The sequence below is a fragment of the Staurois parvus genome, unplaced genomic scaffold (assembly GCF_062004578.1).
Source record: "Staurois parvus isolate SC_StPar_1 unplaced genomic scaffold, SC_StPar_1.0 ptg000114l, whole genome shotgun sequence".
NCBI classification, from domain to species: Eukaryota; Metazoa; Chordata; class Amphibia; order Anura; family Ranidae; genus Staurois; species Staurois parvus.
The window spans coordinates 5555001-5577200 of record NW_028317910.1 but is presented as its reverse complement, the minus strand read 5'-3'; the positions used below and the strand labels follow the sequence as shown (position 1 = coordinate 5577200).

Sequence of the window (22200 nt, the reverse complement as noted above, 5' to 3'; positions counted from 1 at the left end):
TCACATCACAAACCAACACCCACCAAATCTGATATGTCTAGTGAGGAGCCATAAAGCCATGAAGGTAATGCATACTCAGGGTGCCATGATGTGGCTCTGTGGCTTACGTATGTATTTGCATTTGATCCCAGGAGTTTAAAAATGCTGATTGCACATTAGATTTACAGCTGATTAAGAGGAAGGGGATGGTTTTCTTCTGTCATTAAGACAACGTGGGAACATTGTATCAGCCGACAAGCCTAAACATGTAGCAGCTAAGCAAGTCTGGTGTTCTGCGTTTTCCCAGGCTACCTGGACTGTTGAGGAAACGTATGTGTCATATCTATAAACAGGTACATTCTTCCTGTGGCTCCACATAACTTGCACTTTACTAGTATATTGATGGGTCGTGTACAAATGACAACTGCAAAACTAGTGCAATGCAGCCTTGACTACTATTAACATTGGCCATAGAATGTACAACTATAATGCTGCTGTAAAATGACAGTTTCTTTTTTATCAGGTAAAGATACAAGCATAGTCATCAATCTTTCCACGAATTAATAGATGACGAATTCTTTTTCTCAACATCACTGGAAAAAAAAAGTCTTCATGCAAGTGCAAGCAACCATATCACAACAGGCAAAACTTGGGTTCTTATGAAGCCAACTAGTTCTAAAAGCCAGAAGTCGCTCACCACACGTTACAATTTGACTGTACAATCTCCCTTTGGATTTGCCAAAGCTATGTAACAAATACCTATGTCAACAATCCATGAAATTTGTATCCAACCAAGCAGACCCCGGCACTAAACAATATTGCTGGTAGATACAGAGGATATTGCACGGTATGTGTGTGGAAAGTTTTAGATTTACCAGCATATGTAGTATTACACATACACACACTCATATATATAGTTGTGTTCAAAATAGTGTGTTGAAAAAAGTGAATAAAGCTCAAAATCCTTCTAATAGCTTTTATTTCCATACATACAAATGCATTGGGAACACTACACATTCTATTCCAAATCAAAACATGAAGAAAAATATATCAAATTTGTGTTGTTCCTCTAAAAAAATTGAAGAAAAATGAATATTAGACTGTTCAAAAAAATAGCAGTGTTTGTATTCTTCTTTATAAACTCAAACATTCACTATATAAACTGAAAAATGTTTGAAGATTTTGCTTTCCTTTGAATCACTTAATGAATATTTAGTTGTATAAGCACTGTTTCTGAGAACTGCTGTACATCTGTGTTGCATGGAGTCAACCAACTTCTGGCACCTGTGAACAGGTATTCCAGCCCAAGATGATTGGACTACATTCCACAGTTCTTCTCCATTTCTTGGTTTTGCCTCAGAAACTGCATTTTTGATGTCACCCCACAAGTTTTCTATTGGATTAAGATCCGGGGATTGGGCTGGCCACTCCATAACGTCATTCTTGTTGGTCTGGAACCAAGATGTTGCACGTTTACTGGTGTGTTTGGTGTCATCTTGTTGGAACACCCATTTCAAGCGCATTTCCTCTTCCGCATAAGGCAGCATGACCTCTTCAAGTATTCTGATGTATTCAAACTGATCCATGATCTCTGGTATGCGATAAATAGGCCCAACACCGTAGTATGAGAAACATCCCCATATCATGATGCTTGCACAACCATGCTTCACTGTCTTCACAGTGTACTGTGGCTTGAATTCAGTGTTTGGGGGTCGTCTGACAAACTGTCTCCGGCCACTAGACCCAAAAAGAACAATCTTACCTTCATTTCAACAGTGGGACTGCGGGGGCTTCTTGCAGTTAGCTTGGCTTCACATAGGCGTCTTCTAATTGTAACAGTACTCACAGGTAACTTTACACCTTCTTTGATCTTCCTGGAGCTGATTGTTGGCTGAGTCCTTGCCATTTTAGCTATTCTTCTATCCATTTGAATGGTAGTTTTTCGCTTTCTTCCACGTCTTTCAGGTTTTGGTTGCCATTTTAAAGCATTTGCGATCATTTTAGCTGAGCAGCCTATCATTTTCTGCACTTCTTTATATGTTTTCCCCTTTCCAATCAACTTTTGAATCAAGGTACGCTGTTCTTCTGAACAATGTCTGGAACGACCCATTTTCCTTAGAATTTCAGAGAGAAATGCACTGTAACCAGCATGTACAACATTTGCTGCCTTCCTTCCTTAAATAAGGGTAATAATTGCCACCTGTTTTTCAAAGAATGAATGACCTCACTAATAGAACTCCACACTGCTATTATTTTGAACATGCCCCTTTCAATTAGTGATTCAATTACACAGAATCAGCAGCATGCATGTCATGACTGTTGGGCCTGTTGGACTTCTATTTTGAACACAAATATATATATATATGAAAGTTTAGGTAGACTTACACTACACAGTTAATAAATCTAAAGGACATTGAATAGAGACAGCATGGGGACAGACACACACACACACACATTTAATTACCTAAAACCACAGTAACATGGTGATCCTGCTCTCTCCTTTACAGGGATGTTGAATTTGTATCACCCGAGACATGTAGTTCTGGGTGTCGGGCAGGTAGCTTTTTTTCAACCTTTAGCCCCGCTGCAGGCAAGCAGCAGGGCTCACCTGTCACCTGTCAGGTGGAAGCATTCGGGCAGCAGCGCTGACACCCGATTGCTTCCACACAGCACACGGTGCCAGCCTCCGCCCCCCCGTGTGAACCTCCCCCAGCTCGCCAAGTGTCCCGGGCTCTGCTTGCCCATCTGCGGGCCCAGGAATGCTCAGTGTGTGCCAGCATCTAGAGGGGAGGGAGGAGAGTGAACCTGACCCGGATGGGATGTTTGAAGTCACTTCCAGGTCCCCATTCACAGATTGCCAGCCATTGATGGAACATTACTTTTTGTCCCCTATGTGATAAATATTTAATAGTTAAAAAAAAAAAAAAAAAGTTGCACCCAAGCACAAATTATCCCCTCAAGAAAAAAAAACAAAATTTTGAGCCCACACGTACAAAAGTAAAAGCACATGCCAGGGCACCTACGCATGAAAATAACGATTGTGATACAGGTTACATATCGCCGCACAAGCCAGAATGAGAGCAATAATTCTAGCACCAAACCTTCTCTGTAACGCTAAACTGATGACCTATAATGGGCTTTAAAAGGGTCGACAATAAAAAAATATAGGGTACTGATTGTCGCCATTTCGCGAGCGCAGGCAAATTTAAGGTTTGACATATTGGATATCCATTTACTCGGTGGAACCTCATCTTTTATATTTTTACCAAAAATAGGGTAATTTATTGCTTTTTTGTGCCCTAAAATTGTGTATTTTTTACTGAAATTATGCATTTCCTAGACCTTTACGGTAATATCATGTGGCATAAAAAATTGGAACTACTGCTATTTTATTCTCTAGGGTCTCTGCTTTCAGAAAATATATTGTTACAGGGTTTTATGTAATCTTCAAGCCCTTTTTTTTTTTTTTTTTTTTTTCAAAACGAGTGCAAAAAACGCAAAAACGGCTCTGGCAGCAAAAGGGATAAAAGGATAAGCCTGACACTCCCCTTTCCTGATGAGCACCCAATCAGTGCTCATTACACTGTAAGGTCTCTCTCCTCCCTGCTAGTCCCCGGGTGCGGTGCTGGAGACAGGGAGGGGAGGAGGAGATATACAGTGCAATGTTAGAAAAAGTAAACGTTTAAGTCGCCATAGAGCCCCTTTTGTTTTTAAAAGTCCCCCAATATCCTCACATGAGCAGTAAGCATCCTCCTTTTGCACCATCCCATTCACATAATTGGAAGCTCTGCAAAGCTGCACTTATGGTGTTCTGAAAACTGCAGTTTAATATCCCCTGGCGACAGCTGGATGGTACTCACATTACCAAGCATTTAGGCAGCTTTGGGTCAGGAAAACACTTGCTGGAATAGATAGAAGTAACTGAATAACTAAGCCCATCAGACCCCCAACTATAATAAAAATATCCCTGTTTGAACAACTTGCCCTTTAATATTACAAGTATCCATAACTTGTTAAACCAAGGAAATTGATTTAGAGTAGTGTCCATAAAGAGGGCGACCAATGCCTTCCATATTATACAAGGAATATTCTAATTTTACAAAACAGCAAGTTAATTAAACACAACTTGGGTATCTGCAAAGCCATCAAAAGGCCATTAAATTATTCATCAACCCTTTGCTTTGCCTCCTGGAGTTACAGCTTAAAAGACAAATGTGGGATTAAAAAAAAATAAATTAAAAAAAATAAAAATAAAAAGCCACATACATAATCACCTTCCTGCAGCATCAGCATAATGCTGCAGCCGTCCCCTATCAGGTCTAAGCCCAAGAACTGAGTGATCACATGATCACTCAGTTCTTGGTCAGATGTGAGCAAAGTGCAGTGGCTGTCAGACACCATGCTCTGCTCTACTCCTCCAGCACTCACTGAAGAGCAGGACTGTGGAGGGGGCGAGAGTAGCTGGACCAGACTCTAAACAGCGCACTGAGAGGCTGAGACCGCTGCCAGATATCTGGGTGGATCCCAACATTATTCTAGGGATCCATCCAGAGCCTGGAGCGGCTCTGCAATGTCAGCCAACAATGGACTTTAGCCCATTGTCTGATTCTGGGTCACAGGAGAGCACAAGTGCAGTCCTGTGACCCAGAAGAGAGGGAAGGCCCAAAAAAAAAAAAAAAAAAAAAAAAACACTTTTCTTTTAAGGGCTCATTCACAACACCAGCAGAAACCTGTGGTTTTCTGCAGCAGAAAACCAGAGGTCTCTGCAAAACACACAGGAAATAATGGTTTCCTATGTGTCTCGTTTACACCAAAATGCAGGTGTGATGTCCCCTGCACAGCTATGAGGCATTATGCAGCATGTCTGCAAGTTTCCTCACAGCATTGCACTGGACAACCGGACAGCACCTCTTTGCAAGCCCCTCTGTGACAGGAAGTGGGAGGGGAAAGAAGCGCAGTGCTCAGAGTCTACAGTCCGCCTTTCCCTTCTCATGTTGGATGCCAGCTGGGATGCTGTCTTTTGGGTAGGTAAAAGGGCACGGTCAGCGGGTGACAGGACGGGGGACACAGTTGGGGGCATGTGAAGATGGGGACACAGATTCCAGTATGTGAAGATGGGGACACAGAGAATGGTATGTGAGCAGGGGAACAAAGATGGAGACACAAAAACCAGAATGTGAGCAGGGGGAAAAGATGGGACATCATGCTGGTAAAAGCAACAATTTAAGTTTTTTTTTTTGCAGTGCCCCTGTCCCCCTGTGCTTGTGTGCAAAGATATTGCCGCAAACGTCAGCTTATGGACAGTAGCTCTAGCACCAAACCTCCTCTGTAAATCTAAAGTGGTAACCTGTAAAGGCTTTAAAGCATCGCCTACAGATAGTCAGATCTACATCTTTTTAAAACCGTTGCACTGACGTGCAAAATTTTAAAGTGTTACATCTTAAGAATCTAGTGGAATAAAATTAAAAAAAAAAGTATTTGTTTCTCAAAAAAACGGAGTTTGAAAAACCGCTGCACAAATACCATGAGGCATTAAAAACTTGCAAAACCCGCCAATTTATTCTCTAGGACCTCTGCTTGGTCAACTCTGATTGCTGTCAATGTGCATGAAAAATAAACCGATGTCTCTGCAAGAGAAATCTGCTCAGTTTTCCCATCAGTTTTTATGCACGTATGAATATGTGACATAGGAGACACCTGCAGCCAGTTGTTACTGCACCATCACAGGCCTCTCTTTTCATAGCTCAATATATCATAAACTGGCCAAAAGATGGACTGGGGTTTTTTTTTTGTTTGTTTTTGTTTTTTAATTTTCATTCAGCCAGCAAGCTGAAGGAAAAAAAAAATGTATTGCTCCACCCACACAATCAAGGTGGATCGAGGAATCCTCCCTGCTGAGACATTGTATGCTGACAGTTGATCACTGGCTGCAGCCACTTATCGATAAAAATTTTCCAACAAGCCCATTCATCAGAAGTCGATAGATTGACTTCTGTTGAGTAGGAATGGCCATATACAGATCGAAATTCAGCTGATCCCTCATGAACCAGACAAATTTTGATCAATAACCAACTTTAGCAGAACAGCAAAGTTTGTAATAAAGGGTTTCAGAGTCATTTCTTATACAAATACACAGTGTAAAAAAGATTAATGTTTTTAGCACAAAAAGATGAAGTCAGAGATAGCAATCTATGTTACATTAATCTTTACAAGCTAGTGCACTAAAAGAGTACATAGAGGCAGACACAGGCAGAGAGATTAATTAAAGCTTAGCAGGAAAGCAACATCAGTAGTAGGGAAAAGCTAAAACCATTTCTTCGGGTCATGCACATGGACACAATTGCTTGCACAGCGTAAAAATCAGGTGCATTTCTGCACCCAGAAGTAATAGTTGGTAAATGCAGACCGCTGCCAGCAGCAAGTCAAGATCAATGACGGGTGTGCGTACTGCTGCTGTGGTAAGTTGCAGCCAGAGAGGTGCACACATACAGGGATGTTCCTGTACATGTTAAAGTCTGTCACTGATTTTCACAAGCAGCTAACAGCAGGCAATACATAACACCTGCAGCTTGCTGAATTTTTATGCTGTACGGGCAGATGCATCAGTATCGATAAACCCTTAGCTACATGTGAGATGTCAAGTTTGGAGGAAGAGAAAAAATTTGAGAGGGTAACTCAAAGTAGGGTCAGTTCACAAAACTAAGTCAAAGATAAGCATCTTTATTTTTAGTGTGACTAATGTAATTCAATGTCACTGACCATTACTGATAGCGGTCAATTTTTTAAAAAAGAAAGATCCTTATCCACACTCAAGGGGAGCCACCACACTCACACTGTTAGGTACAAGCCCGGGGTGCTCACCCACAAAAATCCATACAAGTACAAACATGTAGAGAGGCAACTTGCAGGTCTTGCCATGGAGATAAATCAAATCAACAAAATTTTATTGACCATGAGATTTGAGAAAGATAGACCAAGCGCCATCAAATTGAAAATACCAGCGAGTTGGCAAAAACTGTGAGCGACTCCATACCTGTTTTGGAGATATACATACACACAACTATAATGAATCTTTAGAGATCTCTGGTAATGGAGAAGGGTGTTAACCACAGTTATAAGAGGATTTTTGGGCTGCCATAGCGAGCGCTTGGATACTATATTCCACAGTTCGGAACAATCAGTGTAACTTGCGTTTCAGAGTATCTGTTTGACATTGCTGATGCTTTCTTTATCTGAATTACTTGCTATATAAAAAGGACCATCATTGGATGATAATATATACTCCACTGCTGTTGAAAGTCCTAGAATTTGTATTGACCAGTGGAGCGTTTATAAGCAGCAGTGTTGCCTTGGATGTATGACAATGTACTGTTCAATATTTAATGGTGTACCATTCTATGAGATCATAGATATTCACACAGTAAGGCCTCGTTCACTTAGGGCGTATGCATCCATGCCTCATGTGAGGGCTATGTATAGCCACACAGGGACGCACAGTTGCCGCATGCATCCCTATAGCTGTCAATTGGGGCTTAGTGACTGCACGGACACAGGCACTGCTCCCAATAGGACATCCGTGTAGGTACACAGTCCCGAACACATGCACCACATAGGGATGTCAAACTGGAAGCAGAAGCTGTGTCCATGCAGTCACTGCATCCCAAATGACAGTAATGCAACACCCGTGCATCCCTGGAATGGTAAAAATGCTTCTGCGCGGGCACAGAATGAAAAGTCCTTTGTAAACGAGGCCTAAGTACTGTCATATGTTTACACATGTTAATTCTCAAGTATATTGGGGAGGTATACCTTGATTTTGTTATACTGTGTACAGTAAAGGATTTTTGTTTTTTTTTAAGGGGAAAAGGATTATGGTGGTTTTAGTTAAATACAGTATGATAACTTTATGAGCATTATATGGTAGCTGCCAATTGTAGTCTATTAACAGTGGTTCTCTTATTGTAGTATTCATTTATGGCTTCCCATTTATGACTTCCAAAAGAGCACTAAGGACAGAATTGACATTGCATTGTCATCACCTGGTAATTATTATAGACCTGTTTTTTCCTATTGATTGGGTCTAGGATTCCAAAAAAAAAAAAAAAAACATAAATAAGGCGTTTTTTTCACCGATATCTGGTGAGTGTGGTATGTGATCTGAGCACTAACGGGTGTGAACACAGGTCAAGGGTCTTTTGTATAAGGAATTTTCAATTTTATTCTACTCACCATATTCATCTCAATAATTTGGAGTGAGACTATTCTATTTATTATGTTTTTTTTTTTATTATTTCTTTATTATTTATTGTAATAATTTTTTTGTAATATTTATTTGCGCTGTTTGATTTTTTTTATTAGTGTTTACACTAATAAGCAACAGCATTTATTTAGGAATTATTTAACTATTTTTGGCGCTGGTGATTTTTTGTATACCATTTTTTCCTAAGTAACATTTATCAAATCACAGATCATAGTACTTTCTGTAATACACTCCTCACCAGAAGGAAAGCACCATCTTTGTTAATAGGATTGCACTCCTAAATTTTTCAGTATTTAGGAGCGCAAGTGAGAAGATATCAATATCTTGTAGTTTTTAGGAAGAAGTGGCACTTTAAAGAGGAGTTTCCTTACCCCATGTGACATCACTAGTACTAAACCAATTTTTACATTTCCAAAATAAGCCTGTTTATTTGGCGATAACTTGGTGATTACTAAAAATCACAATTTAATAATTTGTTTTAATGTAAAAAAGAATACATTTTATTCTAGAAAAATTCCCCCCTTTAAAATGGCACTAAAATTACATTTGTGACAAAGCATGGCAAAGTTATTTGCAAATTTTAAAAACTTTTTGGCAGCCTAGCTACATACAGGCCGCCAAAATCCAATGACCACCTCCAGGCTTTCAAAGGGCATATTTGCTCATATCACTTCCTCACTACCTATCACAGATACGGAGGCCTTAAAATGCCAGGATAGTACAAACACCCCCCCTCCCCCCCAAATGACCCCTTTTTGGAAAGCAGACACCCCAAGGAATTTGATAAGAAGCATGGCATTTTACAGATATCATTTTTGTCACAGGCAGGGTTTTGAAAAAGAAAAAATAAATTTTCATTCTGCGTTATCCAAAAACGTGTGGCAACAATTGAGATCTGCAAAATACTCACCATGCCTCTTAGCAAATACCTTGGAGTGTCTACTTTCCAAAAAGGGGTCATTTGGAGGGGGGGGGGGGGTTCTACTATCCTGGCATTTCAGGGTGAACATTAGAAGCTTATGCCACACATCACCCACTCTTGAAGACCAAGCCTTTTCTGACACTTTTTGTTCACATGAAAAACACTTTATTTTGATAGAAAATGACTTTGAATCCCCAAACATTATATATTTTTTTTAAAGCAGAGGCCCTAGAGAATAAAACTGTGGGTGTTGACATTTTTTTATGTCACACAGTATTTGCGCAGCAATTTTTCAAATGCAAATCTTTTGGGGAAAATACATTTTAAGAATTTTAATGCACAAAAACACAATACATTGCCCAATTGCTTGATAACATATAAAAGATGATGTTATGCCAAGTAAATAGATGCCAAACATGACATGCTTTAAAATTGCACATGCTCATGGCAACAAAGCGGCAAGGGTGCCTTTTTTTTTCTTTTTAGTTTTGATTTTTTTTCTACTATTTGTACACTGTCCCTTTTTTTTTTCACTTTTATTGCTATCACAGTGAATGTAAATATCCCCTCTGATAGCAATAGGCATTGACAGGTTTTTTGTTTTTTTTTAGAAATCTGGGGTCTATTAGACTCTAGCTATCTCCTCTGCCCTTACATCATCTGATCTCATCAAGACCAATGTGATTAGATGCTTTCCCAATTTACAAATGGAGCTGTTTATATCCTGCAAAACTGAAGTGATGAAATGCTCGTAGCTTTCAATTTCTTAGACTATAGAGATGATTGGAGCCATTCTGGTCTCTGATCAGCTCTATGGTCAGCCAACGGATCTGCCGGCTGCATTCTCAGATTCCCCTGTAAAACAGGAGAGCCCAAGAAAACTATGGAAGGCAGCAGGGGGGGGGGGGGGGGGATGTCCCTTCCCACTGCTCATAAAAACAATTCAGCTAATTGGCCACTAGCATTGCTGAAAACCGCCAGCTGAAAAAAAACAATACCAGGATGATGCCTGTAGCATCAGGCATCATCCCCGGTATAACCACTCAAAGTCCAGCGACATACCAGTACATTGCTGGTCCATGTTGGGCATATATGTAACAGCAGAGAACATAGGCATATGGTGAATCAGGTCTGCGGACCAATATGACCGCAATTCATTCTTTTTTGTAATGCCCATGTTGAGGGTTAGGCACAGAAAAGTTTTAAATTCAGAAACCATGATAGGGTTCCATGCGAATTGTCTGGCAAGAGCTGAATTTGGGTGGGCGGCCATGTATTGTTGTGCGTATAAATTGCTTTTGCCATCAATCAATTGGTACAAATCTTCTGTGAAAAATAGAGGAGGGGCTAAACGCTAGTGCAGGCAGCGAACAGGGCTGATCCTGCTAACACTGCATTTTTGGGGACACTATACTAAGCATGCAGTAGTATAGTTCTGTTCATGATCATTATATTGATCCGTACAAACACTATACTAGTAAAGGGCGTCAGCGACCAATAGCGTGAGTGCAATAGTGTGCGGGCAATCTAATGCTTGCTGACCCTGGCTGGGTGAGGCGCTTACCGACCCAGACGTTATTTGATGGCGCTAGTGGCAGGAATACAGTGATCACTGCCATATAGGAGCAATACTCCCCACCTGCACAGGATCATGCAGTTTGTCATTGTGTGTGTGGGCTATTGATACACAAGTTAGACACCGGATATTGTGGACTGTTTTATTACCTATTATAATAGATCACCTATTTAAAGTGACACATACCCCTGCACAGGGTATCACTGTGTTTCACGATAATTTCATTATGATCACTTGAGATAGATATATATCTATACAAATGTCAAAAGTTTATTTTTGGTTAACAGCATATTGGGTTTTTCATATTGTAGAAGCAATGTTTTACCTAACATAAGGGTCATAATAGTTAATACAGCGCTACATCACTATTATAGTAGTTTAAAACAATGCAAAGCTTGCTGTCATGAACCTAACTCATTCATGAACCGAGTTAGGTTTATGACAGCTCAAGATAGTGATCTGTGATTGGCTGGAGCTGGTCACATGGTACAGGGTGCTGTGACTGGCCCCATGTATCATGTGACGGCTGTGGGCCAATCACAGGAGGAGAAGCAAAGCTGTTATATGAATGAGATTGATTCGTAACAGCTTTTCTTGCATAGCGATCACATGATCACCGAATCCCATTCACCGGGATAATCATTCCGCAGTCACGTGGGGGGGGAACACTTTGCCTGTAGTTGCCGCCCAGCCACAGTACATGGCGGGCGGTTAACTTGTAAGGCTTCTTTAGCAATGTCATATGCAGACCAAAAGGTCATACCTTTGAACTACAAATTACATATGAATGAAAATTATAAAAACACAATGAAACAATACACCAAGATTTATTTTATTTACTTAATCACACTTGCTGACTAACTGGAAGGGTTGTTTTACAGAGGAGTGGCTTCTTTTTGCCATTTGTTCTTGCAGTGTAATACAAAGCAATTCCTGGATAAAAAAAAAGCAACACAAACTCCACAAACCTTGATTTATAGCAATGGAAAATATTTCAGAAGTGAAGAAAGCAATACTTTTGTGAAACATGGATTTTGACCATCAAGCCTTATAAGGCAATTAACAACTGAAAGAATGTTTTGTCCACAAATAAGTCATAAGACCTAGTTCTCAAAAACCATTCCACACAACATATTGTTTAGTTCTACCTGTAGGGACCCCCTAATTAAGCTGAACACCAAACCCACCTATCAGACAGACCGTCCATTGTGTGAGTACTGAGAGTTCATTGTTTATTACACATCACATAACTGCTTAAAGTACTATAAAAAAAAAGGTTTATATTTAAACACAAACATCCTGGCATTCAAGGTACAAAGGAAGGGGCTGCTTTTTCCCCATGGGTTGAAGCTACAAATTACAGGATTGTCTTTGATAGTGCCAATTCCATTCTTAACAGGAATATGGAGCATAGAAATTGAGAACTCTCCCCCCAATTTGACTCACATACCACAGCAGGCACAGCTATGAAATGCCCACTGCAGGAATCGGTAATGGTCTGTCTCTCCCCAAAAGAGCCATTAGAAGTGGTAAGCATTGTATACTTTCACAAAGCCTCAAATGTACCTTGGCTGTGTTTCATAGAATTTGGGAATTCTCTGTCTCTGATCCGCAATTACATGGGTTTATGTACTAGCTAATACTGTCTATGCCAGGGAAAACCCCCAGTTTAAAGAACTAGATAGGGTCCATAATTATTAACAGATATTTAAGTGTATTTAATCCCCCAAATCAAATACATAATATTCCAGCTTATCATATTAACCACTAGCCTACAGGGCACTTACACCCTGTTCCAAATTATTATGCAATTTCTATTTAAGTGTCACAAAGATTAAATATTTTGTTTTTCAGTTTAACTCATGGATGGCATTGTGTCTCAGGGCTCTTGATCTCAGACACCTGTAATAATTAGATTGGCCGGTGCGCCCAATTTAAGGAAAAACTACTAAAGGAGGGTGTTCCACATTATTAAGCAGAGCACCATTTTCAAGCAATATGGGGAAGAAAAAGGATCTCTCTGCTGCCGAAAAGAGTGAAATAGTTCAATGCCTTGGACGAGGTATGAAAACATGAGATATTTCATTAAAACTTAAGCGTGATCATTGCACTATTAAGAGATTTGTGGCTGATTCAGAGCACAGACGGGTTTGTGCAGATAAAGGCACATTGAGGAAGATTTCTGCCAGATCTATGCATCGGATCAAGAGAGCAGCTGTTAGAATACCATTACATAGCAGCAAACAGATATTTGAAGCTGCTGGTGCCTCTGCAGTCCCACGGACATCAAGGTGTAGAGTCCTCCAGAGTCTTGCAACTGTGCATAAACCTTCTATTCGGCCACCACTAACCAATAGTCACAAGCAGAAACGGCTGCATTGGGCAGAAAAATACATGAAGACTAATTTTCAAGCAGTCCTGTTCACTGATGAGTGCCGTGCAACCCTGGATGGTCCAGATGGATGGAGTAGCGGATGGTTGGTGGACAGCCACCCTGTTCCAACAAGGCTGCAACGTCAGCAAGGCGGTGGTGGAGTCATGTTTTGGACCGGAATCATGGCAACAGAGCTGGTTGGCCCCTTTAGGGTCCCCGAAGGTGTAAAGATGACCTCTGCAAAGTATGTGGAGTTTATGACTGACCACATTCTTCCCTGGTACAGAAGGAAGAACTATGCTTTCCGTAATGAAATCATCTTCATGCATGACAATGCACCATCTCATGCTGCAAAGATTACCTCTGCATTAATGGCTGCTATGGGGATAATAGGAGAGAAAGTCATGGTGTGGCCTCCATCCTCCCCTGACCTCAATCCTATTGAGAACCTTTGGAGCGTCCTCAAGCAAAAGATCTATGAGGGTGGGAGGCAGTTTACATCCAAACAGCAGCTCTGGGAGGCTATTCTGACATCTTGCAAACAAATTCAAGCAGAAACTGTCCAAAAACTCACAAGTTCAATGGATGCAAGACTTGTGAAGCTGCTATCAAATAAGGGGTCCTATGTTAAAACAGAACGTGACCTGTTAAAATGTTTAAAAAGTTAAAATTTGTTAAAAGTTTGATTGAAATAGCTTTTGATTTCAGTAAATATGCTGCAAACACAACAAATGACAATTTTCAGTTCTTTACAACCTATAAAGAGTTTTGAAACTTACTGTGCATAATAATTTGGAACAGTGCATTGGAAGTTTTTTATGTTTAAAAAAAATACTGTTATCATTAGGAGGTTTGTTCAATAAAATTTGAATTGTACTCTTAATAGTTGATAACATGAGAATTATGCTGACTTATTTACATCAATTATTTAGGTAAATGAGAAAACGCAGTTATTTACCTGTTAACTGTATTTCCAGGAATCTTCTAGGACAGCTCACTTGAGAGATAGGGCTCCTCCCAGGAAACACCCGCTCCACCTTTTTTTCCCTTTATAGGCGTCCTCTCTCCCATTGGCCCCCAGTATAAGAATATGACCGAAGGCCTAGGAGAAAACAAAGAAGAAAACCGGTAATAAAGACATCCCCCATAGGTTCACAACATACCTGCACATAATTGTGTGATCAAACAGTAATCGGGGGGGGGGGGGAGTTACGCTGTCCTAGAAGATTCCTGGAAATACAGTTAACAGGTAAATAACTGCGTTTTCCCGAGTCATCTTCTAGGACAGCTCACTTGAGAGGAGTAGAATAGAAATACGTACATTAGGGCGGGCACCCTGCTTGTAGGACCTTCCTGCCAAATGCCTGGTCCTTGCTGCCGATCAGATCCAGCCTGTAATGCTTAGTGAAGGTGGCGAAACTGGACCACGTTGCGGCTCTGCAGATCTGTCCGGGGGAGGCCCCCCCTTTTTCCGCCCAGGAGGCCGCAGTGGCCCTCGTGGAGTGGGCTTTTAGGCCGGGCGGTGGTGACAGGCCTGCCGACTTGTAACCTTCCGAAACTGCCTCCCTGATCCATCTGGCGATGGTGCCCTTGGAGGCACCGTCCCCCTTCCTTGGCCCCTGGAATAGGACGAAAAGCCGGGACGAGTGTCTCCATGTCTTTGTGCGTTCGATGTACGTGATCAAACACCGTCTAACGTCTAACCTGCTATAGTCTTCCGTGCTGCCCGGATCGGCCTCCAGGGAAGGTATTACTATTTCCTGAGATCTATGGAAGTGTGACGCGACCTTAGGTAGGAAGGCCGCGTCCGTGCGGAGGATGATTCTATCCAATAAGATGGTGCAGTACGGCTCGATCACTGAAAGGGCATGCAACTCGCTGACCCTGCGGGCAGAAACTAGTGCCGTGAGGAGGATGGTTTTAAGAGTCAAAGATCTGAGCGAACACTCATCCAGCGGTTCGAAAGGCCCCCGCTGAAAGCTCTTCAGGACTGTGCCCAGGTCCCATGTTGGAAGTTTTGGCAAGGACGGGGCACGGCGCCTGGAGATAGCCTTCAGGAATCTGATTACTAATGGGTCTGCCGCCAACCTCAGCTCGAGAAAGTTCGACAGAGCCGCTACCTGTACTTTGAGGGTATTGGCGGCCAGATTCTTATCCGCCCCGGCTTGAAGGAATTCAAGAACTGTATGCAAAATGGGCGTGCCCGGTGCTTCGTTTCTGACCTTCCAGGCGGAAAACTTCTTCCAGACCTTGTCGTACAAGGCGTTCGTCGACCTCTTCCGGCCATCCAAGAGGGTGGTGACCACTCTTGCCGAGAGCCCCTTTTCTGCTAGCCTGTCCCGCTCAGAAGCCACGCCGCTAAGGACAGCCTTTCTGGATGAGGATGCATCACCCTCCCCTGGGTGAGTAAATCGCGTGTGGGTGGCATCATCCAAGGGTCTGCTAAACTGAGCTCCTTCAACCGGGAGAACCAAGATCTCTTGGGCCAGAATGGCGCGATCAGAATAACTTTGGCTTGAGACAACTGGATCTTCTGTATCACCTTCGGCAGTAGTCTGAATGGAGGGAAGGCATAAAGGAGGTCTCCTTCCCACTGCTGGGCTAGCGCATCTATCCCCTCGCTTTTGGGGTCCTTCTGCAGGCAGAAGTACCTTTCCCGCTTTGTGTTCTGGCCGTTGGCAAATAGATCGATAGAGGGGGAGCCCCACCTGGCGCAAATCTGATCGAACGCTGACTGGCTGAGGCACCATTCTGTCTGGATGACCTCTCTTCGGCTCAGCTGATCCGCCAACTGGTTCAGGTCCCCTTTCAGATGTACTGCCGTGATGAACTCCAGGTTTTCCTCCGCCCAGCTCAGGAGGGATCCGGCCAACTCCATCAGCCTTGGGGACCTTGTGCCTCCCTGCCTGTTCAAATACGCCACTGCAGTGGTATTGTCGGAGAGAATCTGGACACCTCTCCCCCTTATCTTTTCCTGAAAGGTCGTAAGTGCCTTGAAAACTGCCAACAGCTCCCTGTAATTTGACGACCTGCTGGAGTCTACTGCACCCCACGTGCCCTGGGCCAGGCCGTCTTCCATATGGGCGCCCCAACCAGTCATGCTTGCATCCGTGGTGATCCGCACTGGGCTGGCCAGCCTCCAACTTCTTCCTCGTTCCAAGGTGAGGATGCTTCCCCACCACCTTAGCGATTCCTTTACTTCGTGCGTGATGCGGATCCTGGAACTCAGACCTGCTCGGCTGCCGTCCCAGTGGGAAAGGGTGTGATTTTGCAGAACCCTGGAGTGAAGTTGCGCCCATTGCACCCCTGGTATTGCCGCTGTCATCCGCCCGATTATTCTCATCGCGGTCCTGACCGTGCAGGTCGACATCCTCCGGAGGGCCCTTGTGTCCTGCCGCAGGTTGAGGGCTTTTTCTGATGTTAGGTACGATCGGGCCTGTGCGGAGTCCAGGACGTACCCCAAGTACGTAATCCTCTTGGAGGGGTTAGCTGTGACTTCTCCTGGTTGATAAGCCACCCCAAACTTTCCAGAAAAGATATCGTACGTTCGATGTGCGATCTCAGGCCTCCTTCTGTGTCCGCAAATAAAAGCAGGTCGTCCAAATAGGGGATGATGTTTATCCCTTCCAGTCTCAAAACTCTTAAAGGCTCCGCTAAAATCTTGGTGAATATCCTCGGGGCCGACGACAGGCCGAAGGGGAGTGTGTTGAACTGAAATAGCACCGGACCCTTTTCTCCTTCCAGCGCAAACCTCAGGAATCTCCTGGAATCTTCTCTTATCGGGACATGCAGGTATGCGTCTTGCAGATCTATCGAGGCCATGAACACCCCAGGTGAAAGGAGCTCCTTCACCGTGTATATGGATTCCATACGGAATTTGCTGGGCCTCACGAACTCGTTCACCTTCCGCAGATTCAATATCATCCTGTAAGTACCTGACGGTTTTTTCCTTAGAAAGAAATGGGAGAAGAATCCACTTCCCCTTTCCTCTTCTCTCAACTGGCAGATCACGTTCTGACTGAGCATATCTTGTAGGAGGTCCACCAGCGCATCCGCCATGGCCCTGTCCTTTGGCAGGGGTGTTGCAAAGAATCTCTGAGGGGGGGCCCTTGTGAACTCTATTCTGTACCCCCTGTGGATGGCCTCCAGAATGTAGGTGTTCTGGGTTATCCTTAGCCATTGTGCGTGGAAGCGCCCCAGCCTCGCTCCCACCTGGCCTCTCCAGTCACTTCGGCTGGGTTTTGGGTCTATTCTGGCTGGGGTTGAAAAGGAAACCTCCCCTGCCTCTCGGCTCGTTCCTGCCTCTTCTCGCGCCCCAGCCTGGGCGCTGGGCTTGGAACCTAGCTTCCCTCGACGCGTATCGCCTGGATGGGCGAAACCCCTTCCGTCCAACCTGCCTGCTGGGGACCGGGAAGCTCTTTTTCCTGTCGGCCGACCTTTCCAGGACTGAATTCAGCTCCGGGCCGAAAAGGAGTTTTCCTTCAAACGGCAGGCCACAGAGCTTAGACTTGGAGGCCAGATCCCCCTGCCAAGATTTCAGCCAAATAGCCCTCCTTGCCGTGTTTATGAGCGCTGTAGATCTAGCAGAGAGTCTGATGGTCTCTGCTGATGCGTCCGCGATGAAGGCTACCGCTTTCTCCAGCACCAGAAGGGACTTCAGAATCTCTTCCCCCGGGGTGCCTTGTTCCAGATGTGAACGGAGCTGCCCCAACCACACATCCAGGGTTCTGGACACACAGGTCGTTGCCACTGCAGGTTTAAAATTCACTGCGGATGCTTCCCATGCCCTCTTCAGGAAGGCATCCGCTTTCCGATCCATCGGGTCTTTTAGGGACCCACCGTCTTCAAAGGACAGGTCCGTGTCCTTCGAGATCCTCGAGAGAGGGGCGTCTGGCTTTGGGCAAGTCTCCCAAACCGAGGCATCTTCCTCCTTAAAGGGGAAACGTCTCTTGAGGTTCTTGGGAAGGAAAGCCTTCTTCTCTGGCTCTTCCCATTCTCTCCTGATCGTGGACCATAGGGCAGGGTGTACTGGGAATGTACGGCTGCTTTTTGCCTGTAGCCCTGCGTACAGTTGGTCGTGGAGAGAGAGGTCCTGCTGTTCCTCCTCCAGATCCAGGGTCTCATAGATCACCTTTAACAGGTCCTCCGTGTCTTCCACCTGAAAAAGGAACCTGTCTGCCTTTGGGCCCTGAGCCTCAATCTCACCCTCCTCCGAGTCTGAGGTGTCCAACTGTTCGGCCTCTTCCCAGTCCCTTACCGGCGCTACCTTGTCCAGCTTCCTCTTTTTCCCCCCTTGGGTGCCAGAAGTGCCCGGTTGGGGCTCATCCTGGGCCGGTCCCGGCTTCTGTTCCCTGAAGCTTTGAAATGTCTTGGACATCTCTTGTGTCATATTCTGTAGGAAGTCTTTAAAAAGAGATCCAGACTCCTTCTTGATGAGCTTGTCTATGCACCCCTGGCAGAGCTGCTTCCTCCAGGAGCTCGCCAGTTTCTTCCTACAAGTGGCACACTTCTTTTTCTGCTCACAAGGAGCTTCTTTCTCCCCTCTATCTTCCTCCTGTGGGCCCATCTGGGGACAAGGAGATACACGCGTTCATGCGTTTGTAACAGCAACGCCTCCCCCCCTGTGCCACTGTGAAAGCTCCAGCCGTGGGCCTGGGGGGGAAGAGGGGGGCTGTGTGTGCGTGGGGGGTACCCAATCATCCCGGGAGGGGGGGGGGAGGGGGGGGAGGAGGGGGGTAAAAACAAAAGAGTTGCCAAACAAAGGCCCTTACCTTACTGCAGGCCTCCCCCGCTCCTGACAGATCTGCCTCCATGCTGCCGCAGACTCTGCCTCGGTGCGGCGGTTTTTCAGGGGCTGGTGGGCTCCGCCCCCCCCCCTGCGATCCCCCCTCGCCGACCCCCCTCTCACGGCCGCCGGTGGAGAAGCGGCCGTGGCACGGGTTCCTTCCACGGTCCGCCACCCATTTCCAAGATGGCGGCGGCCGTTCCCTGCTCCTGCGCCGGAAGTGACGACACCCGGCGCCCGGAAGTGACGCGATCGCAGCGTCCAGACCTTCCGCAGCCGAGCCTCCTGGCCATGCTGCCGGGATCCTAGGAGCAGGTAAGACTTACCTGAAACCCCGCAGGGAAAGGCACCAATGCCTCGGTCGGCGGAGCGGGCTCTACCCCCCTGGAGAGCCCCGCTGGGACCATCTGGGGCCGACGCCCCCACCCTACAATCGGGCATTCCAGAGTGAAACTGGCTGAAAGGTCCCCCCCCTCACAAGGCCCCTGCCTCGCTTGGAGGAAGGGGGGGGCCTCTGCCAGGGACCCTCTGTACTCCGCCAGAGAGCCCAGACAAAAATAAAAAACGGGCGTAGCTCCTTCCTGGCCGGAGGAAACACTAAAACTGGGGGCCAATGGGAGAGAGGACGCCTATAAAGGGAAAAAAAGGTGGAGCGGGTGTTTCCTGGGAGGAGCCCTATCTCTCAAGTGAGCTGTCCTAGAAGATGACTCGGGAAAAATATAATTTGCATAATAATTTGGAACAGGGTGTATACCCCCTTACTGCCCAGGAAAATTTCCAGCTTTCAGCGCTGTTGCACTTTGACAATTGCACGGTCATGCAACACTGTACCCATATGAAATTTTTATAATTTTTTTTGTGACAGAGCTTTATTTTGGTGGTAATTAATCGCCTCTGGGTTTATTTTTTCTTAAACCAAAAACCACTGAAAATTTTGGGGGGGAAAAAACGTTTTCTTAGTTTTTATTAAATTTTGTAAATAAGTGATTTTTCTCCTTCATTGATGTGCGCTACTGAGCTGCACTGATGGGCACTGATAGGTGGCACTCACATATGGCGGCACTGACTGGCACTGTTAGGTAGCACTGACTGGCAGGCAGCACTGACTGGCACTGATAGGCGGCACTGAAAGGCAGCCCAGATGGGCACTGATATGTGGCACTGATGGGCACTGGCAGGTGGCATGGATGAGCACTGAGAGCTGGTACTGATGGACACTGACTGGTGGCACAGCCGGGGCTACACAGATCATCAGGGCACACCGATCATCAGTGCTCTGATGATTGTGTACATGTCCCCTCCGAGGAATGCCGATTACCGGCTCTTCTCTCGAGTTGATCACATGACCGAGCTGACATCTTCGGCTCTTTCCATTGATCGGTGATACGCTGTGTCCGAGGGACACAGCGCACTGCTGATCGCCGCGCCCTCCCGGAGCCATGCATGCGCGGTTAGAATGGGAGGACATCCTCCCAGAACGAGAGAAACGCCTTGCGTCCATCATATGACGTCCTCCCAGAACAAGAGAACCGCCTTGCGTCCGTAATTTTACTATATGGCGGGCGGGAGGCGGTTAAAGGTGTAACAAGAAATATGGTTAGCTTCCACAGCCCCCATCCGGCAGAGGAACTTTAGTTCTCAATAGAGTATAAGTGTGGCAAGGTCACCGCATCTGTTATCCACAGATACTTTCTTGATCTATTTAGCAGATGGTTTATACTGAAGTATGGACCTCTGCAGGAGTCAGATAATTGTACCATTGATGTACTGCTGTTGCAGTGCTCTGCAAGCTCAAATGCATAAAATAAACGCTTCTCGCAATATTTGGGTGCTTTTCTTATTTTGATGGAAAAGGTGAAATACATTTTCCTTTATATGTGGCTGTATTCTCTCTCTACAGGATTTCCCCCTTCGTTTTCAACTAGCAAACACCACACTTCCTGTCCCTTTATGGCTACATTCATTTCTCCACATTATCTACGGAGGAAGGAAACCATGGTTGTCAGACGGGCTGGACTTCAAACATGCCTTCCCTTTTTCATCTCCATTGCAAGACGGACTGCTGGAATTACCAGTTTACAAAAGATATGTTTTTAACGTCTCTTCAGCTCACAAAGTTACAAGGATATTACATTTCTGGCAAGATCAACAAGTATTTTCTGTAGCTACTGAACATATTCTTAGATGTGGCATCTACATTTTACATTTATGTTATTTGGTTTAGATGTGTGTTTAACACTCCAATTAATAGATAGTCCGGATGGAGTTGCACTTTAAATGTAAAAGATATTATGTAAAATGTTACATAGAGAACAGAAATTAAAATAAGTCAAAAGAATAAAATGCCACAAAATGAACACTGCACAATAACAGAACAGATAAGAGAAATTTATCAAAAGCGGAACAGCATCTGGAGCAGCTATAGATGGCAATCAGCTTCTTCTTCAGCCTGTTCTGCTAAGCTTTAAAAATGAAAGACAAAAGATTGGTTGTCATGCAGCCACATCAGATCCTGGCTGCGGCAATTTTGATAGATTCGCCTCAATAAATTTTATTACCAGATAAGAAACTACACACCTACGTGTAAAAGCACCGAACCTTCAGAACAGCAATGAGCATAAATGATAAGAGGAAGGTATTACTGCCTAGTCACAATGAGAACAGCTACCACAGAAGTAAGACAATGTAAAAAAACGAATATTAAAAAGAGGAGCACCCAGACTATATATATATATATATATATCCACACACGCCACTTTTTTAGGCACCCCTGTTCAATCATTTCGCAACACAAATTGCTAATCAGTCAATTACACAGCTGTAACTCATTGCATTTAGGCATCTAAACGTGGTGAAGACATCTTGCTAAAGTTCAAAACGACATCAGAATGGGGAAGAAAGGGGATTTAAGTGACTTTGAACATTGCATGGTTGTTGGTGCCAGACGGGCTGGTCTGAGTATTTCAAAAACTGCTGATCTACTAGGGTTTTTACACACAACCATCTCTAGGGTTTACAGAGAATGGTCCGAAAAAGAGAAATTATCCAGTGAGCAACAGTTGTGTGGACAAAAATGCCTTCTTGATGTCAGAGAATGGGCAGACTGGTTTGAGATTATAAAAAGGCAACAGTAACTCAAATAATCACTTATTACAACCAAGGTATGCAGAATACCATCTCTGAACGCACATGTCGAACCTTGAAGTAGATGGGCAACGGCAGCAGAAGACCACTCCTGTCAGCTAAGAACAAGAAGCAGACTATAATTTGCACTGTAAAACAACAGAGTGCAGCGCTTAGCAAA

The 22200-nt window shown here is 44.4% G+C and overlaps 1 protein-coding gene across 18 annotated transcripts in view; it reads right to left on the bottom strand.

Moving 5' to 3' along the window:
• WNK1 (WNK lysine deficient protein kinase 1) overlaps positions 1-22200 on the bottom strand; it is a 239269-nt gene that overhangs the window by 195814 nt on the left and 21255 nt on the right. The gene's annotated exons all lie outside the window — the stretch shown is intronic.